Source organism: Ursus maritimus, unplaced genomic scaffold (genome assembly GCF_017311325.1).
Source record: "Ursus maritimus isolate PB19 unplaced genomic scaffold, ASM1731132v1 scaffold_8, whole genome shotgun sequence".
NCBI lineage: Eukaryota > Metazoa > Chordata > Mammalia > Carnivora > Ursidae > Ursus > Ursus maritimus.
In genome coordinates this window covers 25,987,081-26,005,338 of record NW_024426996.1, presented here as the reverse complement: position 1 = coordinate 26,005,338, position 18,258 = coordinate 25,987,081, and the positions used below count along the sequence as shown (strand labels likewise).

At 39.2% G+C, this 18,258-nt stretch overlaps 1 long non-coding RNA gene across 5 annotated transcripts in view; it reads right to left on the bottom strand.

Moving 5' to 3' along the window:
• The window catches only part of LOC103665302, a 150,385-nt gene that overhangs the window by 60,617 nt on the left and 71,510 nt on the right, over positions 1-18,258 (bottom strand). For all 5 annotated transcript variants that reach the window (XR_569259.2, XR_569261.2, XR_005833443.1 and 2 more), the window contains 4 exons: positions 11,969-12,087; positions 11,546-11,716; positions 9,958-10,269; positions 7,373-7,671 (listed from right to left, as the gene is read on the bottom strand). This is a non-coding gene — a long non-coding RNA (uncharacterized LOC103665302). The remainder of the gene's footprint in view (positions 1-7,372; positions 7,672-9,957; positions 10,270-11,545; positions 11,717-11,968; positions 12,088-18,258) is intronic.

Below are 18,258 nucleotides of genomic sequence, written 5' to 3'. Positions count from 1 at the left end.
CTCAGCTGGTCGGGGTTGATTACACCCTGCATATTACAAAGAAAGGTTTGGCCTTTGTCTGGCTCCTGGAAGGTAATGTGTAAGCCCTTAGAATACCCTGCCTGATAAGGGTGTTTTTTGTTTCCCTAAGGGCCTTAGATTACATCACAGAGTCTATGCCAACAATGTGATTTATGGGTCCTGTGATATCAGCCTGATCACCTATGTGACCAACCAAGAAAAACACTGGACACCAAGGTTCAGGTGAATGTCCCTGGTTGGCAATACTCCATGCATGTTATCATACATCATTGCTGGGAGAATTAAGCACTGCCCCATAACTACTGGGATAGGACAACTGGAAACTTCTGCCAGGAGTCTCCTAGACATTGCTCTAGGTACCTTTTTCCATTACTAATTGTAATCTTTATCCTTTTGATGTAATAAACTGTAACCATGAGTATAAGAGTTTTGTTTTGTTTTGTTTTGTTCTGTAAGTCCTTCTAGCAAATCATTGAACCCAAGGATGGGTTTAGGGACCCCCAAATACAGACACTAATTTTTAAAATACCAAACAAAACCAACTGTGCAAGCCCTATTTGGGCGCAGACCATTAGTCTGCAACTTCTGATTCTAGTTCTAACCCCTAACAAATTAGAAATAACCAAATGTAGGCGGTACAGTGGAACGTGAATGTATGAGTAGACACAGAGGGCCATAGCTATCCATTAGTTGCCTTCAGGAGACAGTTTAGAGAAAAAAATCCGAGGAATTTAAATTGGACTAAACTCACTGGAAATCAACATTTTATCTTCTTTGGGTAGGAGCTAGAAGTATGTCAGGGTTTCTGTAGCCATAAACTTATTTAGAGATGGACGTTCTATGTTCAATCCTGAAATTTGCCTCCAAGTCTTCTTTTGTATGTTGATTCATAAAAACAAATCATGTTACTATTATGTTAGTGCTACTTTGTTGCTTCTACTGGGCCTTAAAAGAATAGCAATCACAGTAATTCTAAGATCTCACAATACAGCAACAAAAGCAAAAGCTAGAATAAATGGTATGTTAATAGAAATCAGTTTAGTTAACTCAACAAATATTTCTTTAATATGCAGTCCTATCCAAGACCAATGTGAGGTTCCAGAGATACAACAATAAGTAAAACAGTCCTTATCCAAATGAAGCTAGGGAAGCAGGAGGGAAGACAATGTTCCTTTGGAGAAAGAAATCCTAACTATAGAACACTATATTCAAATTTTTAAGGTCTGCTCCTCTTTCGTTGAACCTCTGGCAATAGGTAAGTTCTTTTTTCTAGAACAATCTCAAAGGTAACTGTGAACATACCATTCTCAGCTCTAAAGTAACCTCAAATCAAGATAGTTAACAGGTGATGGTGTCTTTCTCAAAAGCTGGTGATGATTTGAGTTGGCTCCTTGGCCACGTCCTGCCAGTCGGAAGAGCACTCTTGCTCATCAGACTGCCGTCTTCACAGCTCACTCTGACCAAGTGCTTTTTCCTTGCATTTACTTACTTAGGAAGCATGAAAAAGTTGTACTCTCTATCCCAGAGTTTTATGTTCAATCTTTTCAGTCTTTAAAAAACACCGAAAGTCTCATTCATCATTTTTTTTTTAGGAGATAAAATATGAGTCTCTTCCTGAGGCTGCAAAATAGATAAATCAGTTATAACCTTGGCCCAACACGAGGAAGCAGTGTATAAGCAAGGAATCATGCTGAAAGAATACAAATGAGTTGTTAAGAGAGCCTGAGAAACTTTGTTGTTGCTGCTCTGGGAGTTTGGCTATATGGTGTCATTATAAGCAAATATGTCATGCGTGTCATTTCCTAATGAAACACTTCTTTTTTTTAAGGCATATTTAACATCTGGATAGCACAAGAACTCTCAAGGTACAGAGAAGAGAATAATTAAATTAGCAATAAAATGTCATTCTGTGGGGGGAAACCCATTTCAAGGGAGCTGCAGCACTACATAAACTATTTTATTCTGTGATATACATTGCTAAATTATGTAAATTCCATTTGGCCCTCAGAGAAAAGGGAACCTTTATTAGTCATTATGTTTATCACTAAATTTGAACAAATGCTTCATTTCTCTATTGTTCTGTAAGATGAATGTACCTTGCTCCTTCCTTTTGTCTCAAAGACAATTATCAAATAAACAAACATTAAAAAGATACATATATTCTTTATATAGAACAATCTACTAAGAACATATTCATTTATTTCTTGCAAAATGCCATGATTTACTGAAAAGTTGCTGAAGACAACAGCACAAACGAACGAAGATGGGAGGAATGACAAAGGGAAACAGTAAGCAGATAGAGGAAGCAGAGACTTAGAAAGAAACAGAGACGAAGTAAAGACAGGGACATCATGAATCCATGATCTCTAAGGAACACGGAGATAGTTCTTCAGTGAAAGAAATAGATATCATTTAGGAGGAGCTATTTCTTTATAACACTACACCCAACTTTTACTCCAAGAGGAGGAATTTTTTGTCCAAGCAATTTAACTTAAAAATCCAGTCATTTAACCACCCAAAATAGCATGCTTTACTTACCCAAATGAAACTTTGATTTCTCTAATTCTGTCATCTTCCATAAAATAAAATGCAGTATTTTATCTTTTATTAGTGCATATTCTCATCTATTGGCCAAAGAGTAATTACATAGCATAATGTTCTATTTCTTTTCTTCATAGTACGTGATGGTTAATGGTATGTGTCAACTTGGTGAGGCCACAGGGTCTAGGAATTGGTCAAACATTCTCCTGGATATTTCCGTGAAGGAGTTTTTTGGATGAGATTAACACTTAAATTGGTGGACTTCAGGTAAAGCAGATTACCCACCACCACCACCACCCCCCCCGCCCTGGACTGGGCCTCATCCAATCATTTAAAGGTTTTAATAGCACCAAGACAGACACCATCACCAGCACCATCCTGTCTCAACCAAGAGGGAATTCTGTCAGCAGACTGTCTGGATTCAAAGTGCAGCTCTTTCCTTGGCTCAAAGTGCAGTCTGTAGCCTCCGGGCCTCTGATGATTTTGGACTTACAAAGCCTCTGCAATCAGGTGAGCCAATTCCTTAAAATGAGCGCATCCTATTGGTTCTGCTTCTATGGAGTATGACTGATACATAATATAATGTATATCCCTTGCTATCTGAATCTATTCAGTTAGTGAATTCAGAAAAGAAAACTCAGGTGGAGGAGGGAACTTATATTTAAACCAGGATAAATCTTAGAAATCATCTAATACTCTGATGTTTATTTTTTAAGAGCTATAGAGCTATTTCTTGAAATGAAATGTGATACAGAAGCCATTATATGAAGCAGATAAAAGAACTATACCAATTAAAAGAGGAGCAGGCATCCCAAAGCCACCCCACTGGCTCCTGACTTGTTTCTAGAGCAAACATGGGGACCTCCAAGAAGGGCCTACAGTTCTACAGTGTGGAAACCACTCCTTTGAATTAGAAATGTTAATGGGCGTCTGGCTGGCTTAGTGGGTAGAGCATGCGACTCTTGATCTCGAGGTCATGAGTTCAAGCCCCACGGTGGGCATGGAGCCTACTTAAAAATAAAGAATGAAATGGAGATCTGAATTACAAATGTTAAAAGGTAGAGCCTGAGAGAGACGAGAAGAGCTTTGCCAAGGATGGCAATACTAGTTAATGTAAGTCTGAAGATTGAACTCAGTTCTCCAGCTTCTAACATAGTACAACATTCTATTTCACACTGCCTCTTGAGCTTTAGATAAGTTTGAAAGGTCTTTGAATTAAGGAGCCATGAGATTAGGTAAACCTAGCAATTGTATTAGTTATTTAAGAAATACTATACCCCAGATTCCAGATAGAAATAAAAAAAAGGTTAATTTGCATTTGTAGAAGTTGAGGAGACTATAAACCATTACAGTGAAAACAAAGCTGAAGATGACAAGAGAATGACAGGATAAAAATTTAAATAAAATATATACTTAAACATAAAGGACGACAGTAATAAAGCATGAGAAAAATCTATTAACCAGGCAAATCTCTGTAAAAAGCATATAACATTTCTCTGTGTTAATTATAGGTTTGCAGTGAAAACACTTCATATTAACTTAAAGGCCACTTTCCATTTGAGTTAACACACTTAATTTTACTAAGTGTCATGCTGAGGGAGAACAGTCGTGTATTTCCTAAAGTTCTATATATGCCTCTAGAGACTATATACCACTCTATGGTCTACAAAGGGCTTCCAAACACATTACTTTCCTTATTATTTATTTCAGTTTAGATATTTGTTATCAAATTATTGTAAACTATTTGTTATTAAGTTATAAAATTGTGATTAGTCAAAAGCATCAAGATGATTTAATAAAGGTCAAGTATCAGTTAATACTTTCACAAGCTGACATATTAGTCTTGTACTGCTGCATTACAAATTACCACAAACTCAGTATTGTAAAACAATATCCATTTATTAGCTTGCAGTTCTGTATGTCAGAAGTCTGGACACCCGGAATCTCTGCTTAGAGTTTCACAGGCAGAAATCAAGGTGATGGCCATGGTGGGATCTTATCTGGAGGGTCTGAGGAGAATCTGCTTCCAGGCTCATTCACATTGTTGGTAGAATCAAGTTTCTTGCCTATGTAGGACTGAGGTTTTCATTTATTTGCTGGCTGTTGGCCAAAGGTTATTCTCAGCAAGGAGAAGCCACCCTTCAGTTCTTCCAGCTTCAAAGCCATCAATGGTGCATCAAATCCTTTCTGAGCTTTCAATCTATTTGACTTCCTCTTCTGCCATCAGCTGGAGAAAACTCTCCGCTTTTAAAGTGCTCACGTGATTTGGGAGGCCTGGGTGGTTCAGCCCGACTCTTGATTTCGGTTAGGGTCATGATCTCAGGGTTGTGGTATTGAGCCCCACGCTGGGCTCTGTGTTGTGCGTGGAACCTGTTTAGGATCCTCTCTCCCTCTCCCTCTCCCTCTCCCTCTGCCCCTCCCTCCCTAAGTGCTCATGCGATTACATTAGGTCTACCTTGATGATCTCTCTTTTGATTAACTCAGAGCCAACTGATTAGCAACCTTAATTACATGTGCAAAATGCCTTTGCCATGTAAGATAACAGAATCACACATACGATATTCAGTCCTAGAGATTAGGGCAAGAGCTGTCTGAAGTCATCTTTAGATTTTGGCCAACCACAGTTGATATCTGCAATTAAAACAACTGCTTTGCCACTCTTTCCCAATAGAAAAAGTTCTTTAGAATATTTTTAATTTCACCCTCCCAGTCCCCAACCCCTATCACTTCCCTCTCCCCCATGAGGATTTCATAATGCATTCATTCTTCTCCACCCCCTTCTCTTGGGCTTTGTGGGGATATTTTAGTATTTATTTTAAAACCCATTACAATGTATTACTGTGCTTCAGCCATCCTTACTTGAACATTATGTTATTTGTTCTCAGATAGATTATATTCATCCATTAAAATTTAATTCTTGTTTATCTTGTTCACTGCAGTATCCCCATTGTCAACAACTATGTTGGCATGTATTAGGCACACAATAGATACCTGTTGACTGAATGAGTGCGTCTGTTCATATGGCAAGGCTCATTGCTCATCATTTATTCCTGTGCTCTTCATCTTTCCTCCGGCTTGAGTTCTTAATTTGAGTTCATATATATCTCAGTTAGACTATCTCAAGTATTTTTCTCAGAGGGGTTAGCGGGATGACTGTTTTGTCACCTATCCTTGAATGTCTTTATTCAGGTGAATGATATCTTGGCTGGATATAGCATTCTCAAGGTATTATTCTTTTTCTCTTTATTCAATTGTCTTTTAGTTTCCTTTGTTTATAGATGGGTAGTCTAGTGGCGTTATGATTCTTTTTTCTTAGTAGATAATTTAATAATTAGTAGATAATTTCTTAGTAGATAATTTAATCTTTCTTCCTGGAAGATTGTAAAAAGTTTTTCTTTATCCATTAAAGTTTAAGAATTTTACCAGAAAATAATTGGGTATCTTTTCTTAACAGTTCAGCCTGGAACCCTGTGAGTGCTTTAAATCTGCAGACTCCAGACAGCTCAGCCTTGAAAAATGTTCCCCTAGAATTTGACAGTGTCTCCTCCATCTGTTCTCTTTTCCCCTTCTGAATACCTACTACCCATATGTTCAGTTTCCTGGATTTACCCTCCCATCTTTTATCTTTTCCATCATAATTTCCATCTAGCTGATTAGAAACCAGACCCTCAGGCAGCAGCTTTTAAAGTATGCAAATATATACAGTCCTGTGGGACTGCAAGCGTAAGCCCCACTGGCCACCAGAGTCAGGCAATGTACAGATGTCTCCTGGTGGCAAGCTGTAAAAATCAGCTACCCGATAAGCATATAAACTTGTTTTGGGGAGATACGTGAGTGGTAGCTGGGCAGAGGGAGAGTGCGAGGATGACGTTCATCACCCTCCATTCCTTCAGAGCACCTCTGTTGGCCTCTAGTTGTGTGCCAAACCAGAAGGCTGCCCCTCAGACCAAAGCTCCAGGACAAGCACAGGCAAGCAGGCCTTTTTGACAGAAAGACTGGAGTGTGTCTCCGTCTGCTGTCTGTGCAGTGCCTCAGGAGCGGTAGCCTGCCAAGAACTGTCTCTCTGATTGGTACAGTCCTAGGGGACTCAGGAACATAAGCACCCCTGGCCTCCAGAGCCAGGTGATTAAGGGGTGTCCCCTGGGTGGTAGCTACAAAACCAGGAGCACCAGACATGTGTAAAGGCTCCCCTCCAGGAAACACTGATGCTCTGGAGTGAGGCAGAGGGAGAACATATAAATGGTGACTGCTAGGGAAAAGGGGGGGAAAAGAAGAAGAAGGAAAAGGAGAAAGAGAAGAGGAGGAGGAGGAGGAAGAGGAAGAGGAAGAAGAAGGCACCTGCCAGCCAGAATGAGACACAAGGGGAGCATATAGATGGTGCCTGCAGGAAAATAAAAGAGAAAAGAAAGAGAAAAAAAGAGAGCACCTGCTGGCCAGAGGGAGGCAGAGCAAGAGTGTTAAGATGGTACCCACCAGCCAGCAGGCCCCTGGATGTGTGATGAATTAGATGCCTGCCCCTCAGACCCAGGCTTTAAAATCAGCAAATGAGCCTCACACAAGTGCTCAAACCCTTTACGAGCTGTTTCTCAGAGCGTCACGGCCTTGCGGGTCCCATGAACATGAGCCGCGGTACTTTTCAAAGCTCAATGTTTAAGGGCTTGTCTCTCAGGTCTTAAAAGGTAGGTGCCCGATGTGGGGTTCAAAGCCCTCCTCCTCAGGAGGAAGCTCAGGGTTTGGAGTGCACTCCCAATTGTGGGTCACTGCACTGGGGACAGGGCTTATGGCACAACTGTGTTCCAGCTTCTCCTACCTGCTTAGAAGTGGGACTTCTCTCGCTCACCAGATGCACAGGCGTTGCTCAGATAATTTTTAAGGTTTTGGTTTTTTTCCAGAAGAATTTGTTCCATATGTAGCTGCAGGCTGGGTTTGTCCATGGGAGGACGTGGGCCGGGGATCCTCCTACATCGCCCTCTTGAATGGGATTCTCCTCCCCAGTGCTTCTATTTCTGTACATCTGTGGCATATGTTGTAGTAGCTTCACTTCTTCCTTGGGTGGCTCTCAGCTAGGCTGTTCTCTTTCTTTGTAGCTTCTTTGGGACTTGGATTTTACTGTTGAGAAAGCATAAACGGCAGTGAGACCCATGGGCAGTGATAGGCAGAGGGTTCTCAGGACCTGGGGCATGGGATGAAAAATTGGGGTACCAGTCCTGCAGAATTTCCCAGTCATCTCCCACTCTGAATGGCAGGGTAGACGCAGATTAGCCTTTCAGCTCTCTCTTGGTCTGTGGACACTTAGGGAGGGGACTTAATACAGTCACCTGAAACTGAGGTGGGTATTCCCCCAAGATTTTCTGAGGATTAAGTGCCCTGCGTTTGCCAAGTGCTTACAAGGTGCTCTGTAATCCAAGCAAGCCCTGTACCAATTCTCACCAAAAGGACTGCAGAGTGCCTAAAGCTTCACCCACAGCTCAAGGCCCACAGGCTCAACAGCTACCTGGCTCAGGGGAGTCCAGTAGATTCAAACTGGAAGTAGAAGAAAGCAAGCTGTGTCACCCCGTTCCTAGAATCATTCACGCTTATTTAATCACAGAAAGAACATTTTCACTGAAGGACAACTCTTACCATCCTAATAACCAAGGTTTAGAAATAGAAGTTTGCAGAACATACTTTGGGAAATGCAGGTAAACATCCCCTTAGGGAGCATTTTAATGCAAACTGACTTGTTTTGTAAAAGACATTTTCATAATGCAGGCTGTGGTTATGATCAATGTTTCAAAAACAGTGCTTTTGATAAACCGAAAAAGAAAATCACTGAAAAGGAAATCAAAGTAAAACAAATGCTCTAACTTTACATGATGTTATCTGCATATTTTGAAAACAATTTCACTGGTTAGCGGGAATTTAGATGAAGGCATACACAAATTTAATACTCAAAAGAGGGGAAAACTGGCATCAGAGTATTCTCTGCTCGCCAAGCTGAAAGAATGTTATTGAAGATTCCTTACATAAATGTTCCTTGACCTTTGAGTGAACCAGCAGGTCTTAAACATTGCATTAGCCAAAGCAAATTCCCATAGCAAATAAAGTTTTTAGATGAATGCATTAGATTTTCCCCTCTTCAGTCTAAAAAGGAATAACCATCAAGCATCATCAAGAGCAGCGAGTTAACATTTTCGGGTTGATTCTCAAAGACTACTGGGAGTCTGATACAGAGTAAACATTGTTCTGGTTCTAACAGAGAGGGGTCAAGTAGCTGATGGAAAAATGATTTAAATCCTTACTATAAGATTGTTGCCTGAAACAATCACTGCCAAAATGTCCAGTCCCCATATGCCATGGTCTTCTTGAAACTGTGGATGACAGTTTTTAGGGCATCAGGTGATATGGGTGTTTTAACATCCATTACAGAAAGGGGATGTTTCAAATAATGTTTTCTTTGAAAAAAAAAGTTTTACACTGCACTGACCATTGTGAGACTTTTTTTTTTGAAAATTTTATTTGAGAGAGAGAGAGAGGGAGAGAGCACGCATGAGTGGGGGGAGGGGCAGAAGGAGAAGCAGGCTCCCCACTGAGCAGGGAGCCCAATGCAGGGCTGGATCCCAAGACCCTGAGATCATGACCTGAACAGAAGGCAGACATTAACGGACTCAGCCACCCAGGTGCCCCCACTGTGAGACTTCTGTTAAAAATACGATTGTTAGTCTAGAAGAAGAAGATTAATAATTGATTATTCTGAAATTCAGAGCTTTTTTCATTACTGCTTCAGTCACATGTTTAAAAGATACTTTGGCTTCTTGGGGGTGCCTGGGTGGCTCAATCGATTAAGTGTCCAACTCTTGATTTCAGCTCACGTCTTGATCTCAAGGTTCTGAGTTCAAGCCCGGTGTTGGGCTCCATGCTAGGTGTGGAGCCTACTTAAAAAAAAAAAAAAAGTACTTTGGCATTTCTAGATTGTCTCTGTACTCCTTCCCTCTTCTAGCGTAGCATGAGAATGCACAGTGCTTAAAATTTTCAAAAACCATTTATATGTCTGGTTTCCATTATTTATTTATGAAAACATATGACCCATTTTATATTTCTTGTCTATCTAGATTTCAGAATTCTGTTTGTAGAAAAAACTTCAAGTCACACCAATTAGGCCCAACCTTCTCAAGTATTAAATGACAGGTTAATGACAAACATTTTCATTCAAGTGACTGTGTTCTTAAGACAAATGTTAAAGTTCAAAAAAATTAAGTAGTTCAAAAATGCTGGGAGCATAGCAGAAAAGCTACAGTTTTGTTTACTTAAGCCTTTTGCAAAAGAAAAGATCAATTTTGAGGTGTTACAGAATTATGATAGTGCCGTATGAGGGCTCATCCAGGAAATGGTTAACCAAAGCCAACAGTCACTTACTCTGCGGCATTGGTATTGCCACCATTGCAGCTTAAGTGATTTTTTTTTTTATTCTCTTGTCATCTGTTGGATGCTTTTAGCAGTTGCTAAGGATGAATCTGATGAAAAAACAAATACTCCAAATCCAAAATATTTTCTGGAGACTTCCCCAAAGTAAATAACAAATGACTTTCAACACGATGTCTGCTCCTTCTGGTGTCTTCTGATTTTTGTTGCCCCATATGAGCAGAACTCAGCAAGTGGGCCTCTGCCTTCAGTGCTCTCCACTTAGCTGTCAGCCCAGTCCAGGAAAGGTGACCTCAGCAGCTTCTCCTAAAAGAGAAGTAGTATGGTATAGTGTTTAAAGGCTTTTGAATCAGGTAGACATGATCCCAAATCTTAAAATCCTCTAGACCTCTTCCAAGCCTCAGTGTCTTCCCCAGCAAAACAGCTTAACAGTCTTCCTCGCAGGCTTACCATGAGGTTGAAATGGGATAAGGTTTGGGAAGGACATACCAGCATAGTGTCTGGCATGGATAATCACTAATGAATGTACCTGAAAAAACACAGCCTCTCTCCTGAGCCTCTTCTCTCTCTTTTCTCCTTGAACTGGAGACATGCAGAAGAGGAAATGTTGGGACAAGGCATTGCACTTGCATTTTCTGATGCGTGAAGCCCTTCCCCCTCCTGTCATCTGTTCTACAGTTGAAGGAGACAAGGCTTTTCCTAATCAGACCTTTCACATTCTCTCAGCCTTATCTCCTGCCTCTTCTCCCCCCCCCCCAGAGAAAACTCCAGCTGGCCACGCAAATACTCCGTGCAACTTCAAACTCTATGCAGGGACAGGCTGTTCTTCCTGCCCAGAAGGCACTTCTCAACTTGAGTCCACCAAAGTCCTAATCATCCTTTAGCACAAATAGACCCCTCTTGTGAACCTGAAGTACATCTCCATCAGCCTTCTGAGGTTCTCCCTCATCTGTACTCCCATAGCACCTTGTTCTCGGCTTTCTAAGTCTTGGATCATCTTGGAATTTAATGATGAATTGCTAGAATTGTCTTTCCTAGAAGAGCGTGAATCTGTCCAGGACAGCGCCCATCTCTTATGCTAGTAGGATTTAGACCAGTGTCTGGCACTTAATATTTAATAAGATGTCTGTAATTAAAGTAAATGGACCCTCATCTTCTCAGTTCCCCCCATAAATCCCAACCTTTCCCATTCACATCAAATCTCCTATAATCTCTATTTTGTTGTTCACTACTCTGAAAACATGAAAGACACAATATATATGTGTATCAAATGAACACTTTATATACCTACAACTTAGGCAATTCTGTGTCCATTGTGTCTCAATAAAGCTGGAAAACACAAATCAACAAATCATGAACGACAGCCACTGACCTCCTGCCTCAGTTTGGCTCCCCCAAAAGCACACTCTGAAACAAAGATTTTTTAATGCAAGCAATTTAGTTGAGAGGTAATCCCCAAAACACCAAAAGGAAAGTGGGAGAAGTGAGGCAAGAAAGAGGAGGTAGCAAGTAAAAGTGAATGCCACATGGGGGCCCAGGGTGGGGTCCTGTGAGAAAACAGCGTCAAAGAGAATTGTCTCACCGGAGGCAAAAAGGAGCTCAGGAACTCGTCCACTAACTCTGACAGTCACTGGAGGGGCTACTCCTGGAGAAGGTCAAGTCTCTGGCCCGTGCCCTGGCAGGGTAGCCACCCTTGGCTTTGAAGGAAGTATCAGGCAGATTTGGCCTATCTTGCTGAAGTGGTGAGGCTTCCCTGAGAAATAAGAGCAGGGCACGGAGAGCAGCTTACCTCTTGGGCACTGGCTCCTCCCTGGAAGCTTTGGTATAGCCCCATCAGCAGCAAGGCCCCAATTCCAACCCCCATTCAGAGCGACAAACATGGAATTTACACAGCAAAAATTTTCTTCCCAGAGATAACAAGCCAACATGAAAGAGTAAAAAGGATTTTTACAACAGCTGCTCCTTATAGTTTGCTGTTAGGATCGTGAACTAGAAAAATACATACATGGATCATCTGGAGAAGAATGTTGCTTGCAGACAGAGGGGACCCCCTCACAGTCTCACAGCTCTCAAGGGAAGAATCCATTCCTTTGATGATCTAGTCCAATATTTAAATGTCCTTGACTGCAAACAATAAAAATAGTTTAGTGGACATATACTGTGCATCAGGGTGCAAAGCTGAGCTCATTTAATTCTCCCAACCACCTTATCAGATAATTACTGTTATATCTGTATTTTTCATATCAGAAAACCGAAGTCAGAGAAGTTAAGGGATCCACCCAAAGTTATAGACTGCAAGTAAATGTTTGGAGCTGGGACTCTGACCTAAGTCTCTTCAAATCCAGCATTCATATTCTTAACTTCCATTGATTAAGTTCAAAATTCTTCTTTAAGCTGAACTATATTCACTGCTTTAGCTATATTCCTCATATAACTTATTTTCCTGTCTTTCACTCATGCATGTTTCTGTCTCCCAACCTCCTAATATTCTATATTGTTTAATAAGATATGTCAAACTGCTGGGTATACTGATTCCTGGCAAGTCCATAAATCACAAAACTATTATTGAAAATTATGCGTAAGCACTTATGCTCAAATCTTTTTTTTTTTTTTAAAGATTTTTTTATTTATTTATGTGACAGAGAGACAGCCAGCGAGAGAGGGAACACAAGCAGGGAGAGTGGGAGAGGAAGAAGCAGGCTCCTAGCCGAGGAGCCTGATGTGGGACTCGATCCCAGAACGCCGGGAACACGCCCTGAGCCGAAGGCAGACGCTTAACGACTGCGCTACCCAGGCGCCCCTATGCTCAAATCTTGAATTATGCTAGCCAGATAAAAGTATCATGAAATTACTCCCAGATTTAAAAAATGATAGCATGTGGGACATAAAGCAATTGTGAAGCAGAGTAAATTCATTTTAATCTTGAGAATAACTAAATGGTGCTTTGGGTGGTGAAAGTATTCTGATTATGCTCATAAAGAGGCTAACAAGGAAAATTCATTCTTCAACTACCACATTCTAGGACAATTTTGTCTTAATGTTGATTTATGTTTGCAAATGTGTGGTGAGCTCTTTCAGCAAAGATCCTTTCCTAGACTCCTTAAACTGGCACGGTTTCTATTAAGTTTATTTTGCTTTTTGCAATCAGGTCTAGGGCATATGATATATATAGCGTGGCAAGTTTCGATTTTTCTTAAAATTTACCATCATTGCTGTCACTCTGTGGGTCTTAAATTTCACCAGTTTCCAAAATTGTAACTGTATACTAATCAAAATCATTAGTTTTTATATATTCCTCTTTTTGGCTTTCCTGTACTATAACCAGAGTGTAAGGTTTAATGGAGGAAAGCACAAGCGTGGGTATATGCATATGGTTCCCATCGCTCATTCTTCTATGGCCCTGAATAAGATAAGAGATGAAGCTACTTTCCCCCCTCTGAGCTGAGTGACTTTTGGTGCAAATCATGGCTTTCTTAGCTTGCCCCTCCAGATCCTCCCTACTGCTCTGTGCCCTTATGGCTGACCTGCATAGACTCTATCAGTGAGCTCCCTCACCCTCTGCCTTTTAGTTGGCTTTGTGCAATGGGGAGCTCTGATTATACCTATAAGTCAGTTTTTAACATCATATTACAGTAGTTTATTCATTCATGCATACAATAAATATCTACTGAGTACTTCTTACATGCCACATTCTGTACTAGTCATTGGCGATCCAATGGTTGCTACATAAATGTAGCATTTCTGTTTCATGATCCTAAAATTTCCCTTTTAAATCCCATGTTGAAAGTATTTTCCTACTGGGCTGTATTTATTAAGTAATTTTTTACTTTTAAAAATTAATCAAACACCATCAACAGATGAGTGGATAAACAAAATACTGCCTATACATACAATGGAATATTACTCACCCATAAAAAGGAATGGAGTACTGATATGTGCTACAATGTGGATGGAACCTCAAAAATATTAGGTTTAATGGCAGAAGCTAGACATAAAAGGTCACATATTGTATGACTCCATCTACATGAAATATCCAAAAGAAATAAATACCAAAAGACAGAAAATAGATTGGTGGTTGCCTGGGGCTAGGGGGAGCGGGAAATGGGGAATAACTACTTAATGGGTATGAGGTTTTGTTTGGAGTGATAAAAATGTTTTGTAACTACTAGGAGGAAGTGTTTTCACATTATGAATGTTGTAAATGCCTATAAATTATACACTCTAAAATGGTTAATTTTATATTTTGTGAATTTCACCTCAATAAAAAGAATTAATCAACAGTAAATATAGTGCTCAATCAGCATTCTACCAGTAGAGATAACCAGAGATTACTATGTTAAGGTGGGTTAACACCAGCTAAAAGCAAAAAAACAGAACAAAACAAACAAAAAACTAGGCTTTAATTTATCCATAAACTAATCTTTTTTTAAAGATTTATTTGTTTTTTATATAAATTCAATTTAGCTAACATATCATCAGTTGCATATAACACCCAGGGCTCATTATATCTAGTGCCCTCCTTAATGCCCATCACTCAATTATCCCAACCCCCCACCTGCCTCCCCTCCAGCGACCCTCAGTTTTTTTCCTATAGTTAAGAGTCTCTTATGGTTTGCCTCCCTCTCTGTTTTTATCTTATTTTATTTTCCTTCTCTTCCCCTCCTCATTAATCGACAGCTTTCTAACTACTGGTTCTATATCTAAATTATTCTTAAACCAAGAAATGAAGTACTATTGAGAGTTTACCCAAGTATTCCAGGTGCTATACTATGTTTTATTATAAATTTACATATTAACTTTCTGCTTTACATAGTAAAAATAGTCATGATAACAACAAAATGATGAAAAGCTACAACATAACATCATTGTTGCCATCTAACATTTACTGAGCTGTTAGTATTGCCAGGAATGGACTAAGTGCTTGAGAAGCATTATTTTATTCACACTTCACATTTTATTCACATTATTTCACTACAATAGGAACATATGAGGTACTATTATTATCCTACCTTTTCCAGATGATGACACTGAGACCGAGAGGTCAGCTAATTTGACCAAGGTCAAGATCCAGTAAAAAGCAAAGTCAAGGTTTAATCAAGCCATCTATCTCCATCAACCTTCATAGGTTAATCTCTCTGCTATGCTGCTATACACAAAGCTTTGGTGGATTTGCCAAACTCTGTTTCCCTGATGACAGGCAATTTAAGCATAACAAAACGGAGTACCTAGGCCAAAAGGTGAGGGCCAGACCACATATGGTGGTCATCCAGAGTCCTAGGAAAGCCCAGACTTGGTGTGTTGACTACTTGATATACTCCCAATGTTTATATATTTTTTTAATTGAAGTATGGTTGAGACACAATGTTATATTAGTTCCAGGTGGACGACATAATGATTCAACAAGTCTCTACCTTAGGCTATGCTCACCATTAGTGTAGCTACCATCTGTTACCATACAATGCTATTACAATACCACTGACTATATCCCCTTCAATGTTGTACCTTTTATTCCCATGTCTTATTCATTCCATAATTGGAAGCCTGCACCTTCCACTCCTCTTCACCCATTTTGTCCATTCTCCCATCCTCCTCCCCTCTGGCAACCATCAGTTTGTTCTCTGTATTTATGGGTCTGTTCTGCTTTGTTTTGTTTCTTAGGTTGCACATATAAGTGAAATTACATGGTATTTGTCTTTCTCTGCTTTATTTCACTTAGCATAATACCCTGTAGATCCATCCATGCTTTTACAAATGGCAAGATTTCATTCTTTTTTATGGCTGAGTAATATTCTCCATTGTGAATATATCTACATCTTCTTTTATGCATTCATCTATTGTTGGACATGGGTTGCTTCCATATCTAGGCTATTGTAAATAATCTTGGAATAAAAATGGGAGTGCGTATATCTTCTCAAATTAGTGTTTTGTTTTCTTTGGGTAAATACCCAGTAGTAGAATTAGTGGATCATATGGCATTTATATTTCTAATGTTTTGTGGAACCTCCATACTATTTTCTACAGTGGCTGCATCAATTTACATTCCCACCAGTACTGCATGCAGGTTCCCTTTTCTCCACACCCTTGCCAACACTTATATCTTGTCTTTTTTAGTCCAGCCATTCTGACAGGTGTGAGGTGATATCTCATCATGGTTTTGATTTGCATTTCCCTGATGATTAATGATGCTGAACATCTTTTCATGTGTCTGTTGGCCATCTATATGTCTTCTTTGGAGAAATACCTGTTCAGGTCCTTTATCTGTGCTTTTTAATTGAAGTATAGTTAAGCTTGCCCATTTTTTAATTGGATTTTTATGTGTGTTAAGTTGTGTAAGTTCTTTATATATAAAGTTCTTTATATCCTTATCAGATATATCATTTGCAAATATCTTCTTCCAAACTAGGAAACCTATTAAAAGTAGTCCTTTAATAAATATTCTTTTATTTAATAATTCATTCAGTGAATCACTAACACATTGGAGTATAATATCTATAAATAGGTTCTTCAATTTTAGACACATAAAAGTGTATCTATGACAATAGATTTGACTTTACAATAAAGCGACAGCAATGTGAGCCTGTAAAGTTGTGCTACCCTGGACAACTCTTCTGATCCACTTTGCCCTATAGGTACAGTTTGGTCAAGAGACAAATTGTTTTACATATTTTATCCAGTAGATTCAGTAGCAAAGTTCTACTATACCCCTATCAGCAATTCCATATGATATAAGCTATTTTTAAATGTAGTTGCAAAATTAAACTTCCAGTTATTTAATCCTTAGGAGAAATAAGTCAGTATTATTATCAAGCATTAGTTCATTGAAACTTTTTAAAAAGATTTATTTATTTTTATTTTAGAGAGATAGGGAGAGAGAGAGAGCACGCAGCAGAAGGGGCAGAGGGAGAGGGAGAGAATCTCAAGCCGACTCCCCACTGAGAGTGGAGACCAATGTGGAGCTCGATCAATGAGACCCTGAGATCATGATCTGAGCCAAAATCAAGAGTCGGATGCTTAACCAACTCAGCTACCCAGGTGACCCAGTTTACTGAAACTTTTAAATTGCCAGACATGTGCAGCTGTTTTTAGGTCTTGCTATAGAAAACAATAATATAGAAATATTATCCCTCAATTTATGAGAATTAGAGCACACCATCCCCACTTGAAATTTATTATGATCATTGCTGTGACTATTTAAATGCATATTTCTTGTGTATATCTCACATAATGTTAAAGATTCAGAATATATTGTGCTGAACAACCCAGATGTGTCATAGTGCAAATGATAGGAAAATGCTGATTACTCAGAATGCCTGGAAAATAAGAGTTCTGAGTAATTAAACATTCTGGGTTATAAGAAATACTTCTTCATTTCTATAGTGTTGAGAGACTCCTTAGGCAGTGTTTGTGTTGACTACTATATTTGTGAACACAGCAAAGTGACCATCTCTGAGAGTTAAGTCTTTTTCTAATTTCTAAAAATTATTAATATTCTCACCATGATTAGCACAAAGTAGACATTCAAAACAATACATCAATGGACACAAAGAAATATAAAGATATTCCGTGCTTATGGATTCAAAGTATTGCTAAAATGCCTACATTAACCAAAGCAATCTACAGATTTAATGCAATCTCTATCAAAATGCCAATAGCATTTTTCACAGAACTAGAACAAACAATCCTAGAATCTGTATGGAACCACAAAAGACCCTGAATAGCCAAAGCAATCTTGAAAGAGAAAAGTGAAACTAGACGTATCATAGCTCCAGACTTCAAGTTATATTACAAAGCTGTAGTGATCAAGACAGCACAGTACTGGCACAAAAACAGACACATAGATCAATAGAACAGAATAGAGAACCCAGAGATAAACCCACAATTATATGGTCAATTATTCTTCAACAAAGGAGGAGATAATATGCAATGGGAAAAAGACAGTTTCTTCAACTAATAATGTTGGGAAAATTTGACAGCTATATGCAAAAGAATAAAACTGGACCGGTTTCTTTCACCATACACAAAAATAAACTCAAAATGGATTAAAGACCTAAATATGAGACATGAAACCATAAAAATCCTATAAGGCAGTAATTTCTCTGACATCAGCCACAGTAACATCTTTCTAGATATGTCTCCTGAGGCAAGGGACATAAAAGCAAAAATAAACTATTGGGACTACATCAAAATAAAAGGCTTCTGCACAGCAAAGGGAACCACCAACAAACCTAAAAGACAACCTTTTGAATGGGAGAAGATATTTTCAAATGACATATCTGATAGAGGGTTAGTATCCAA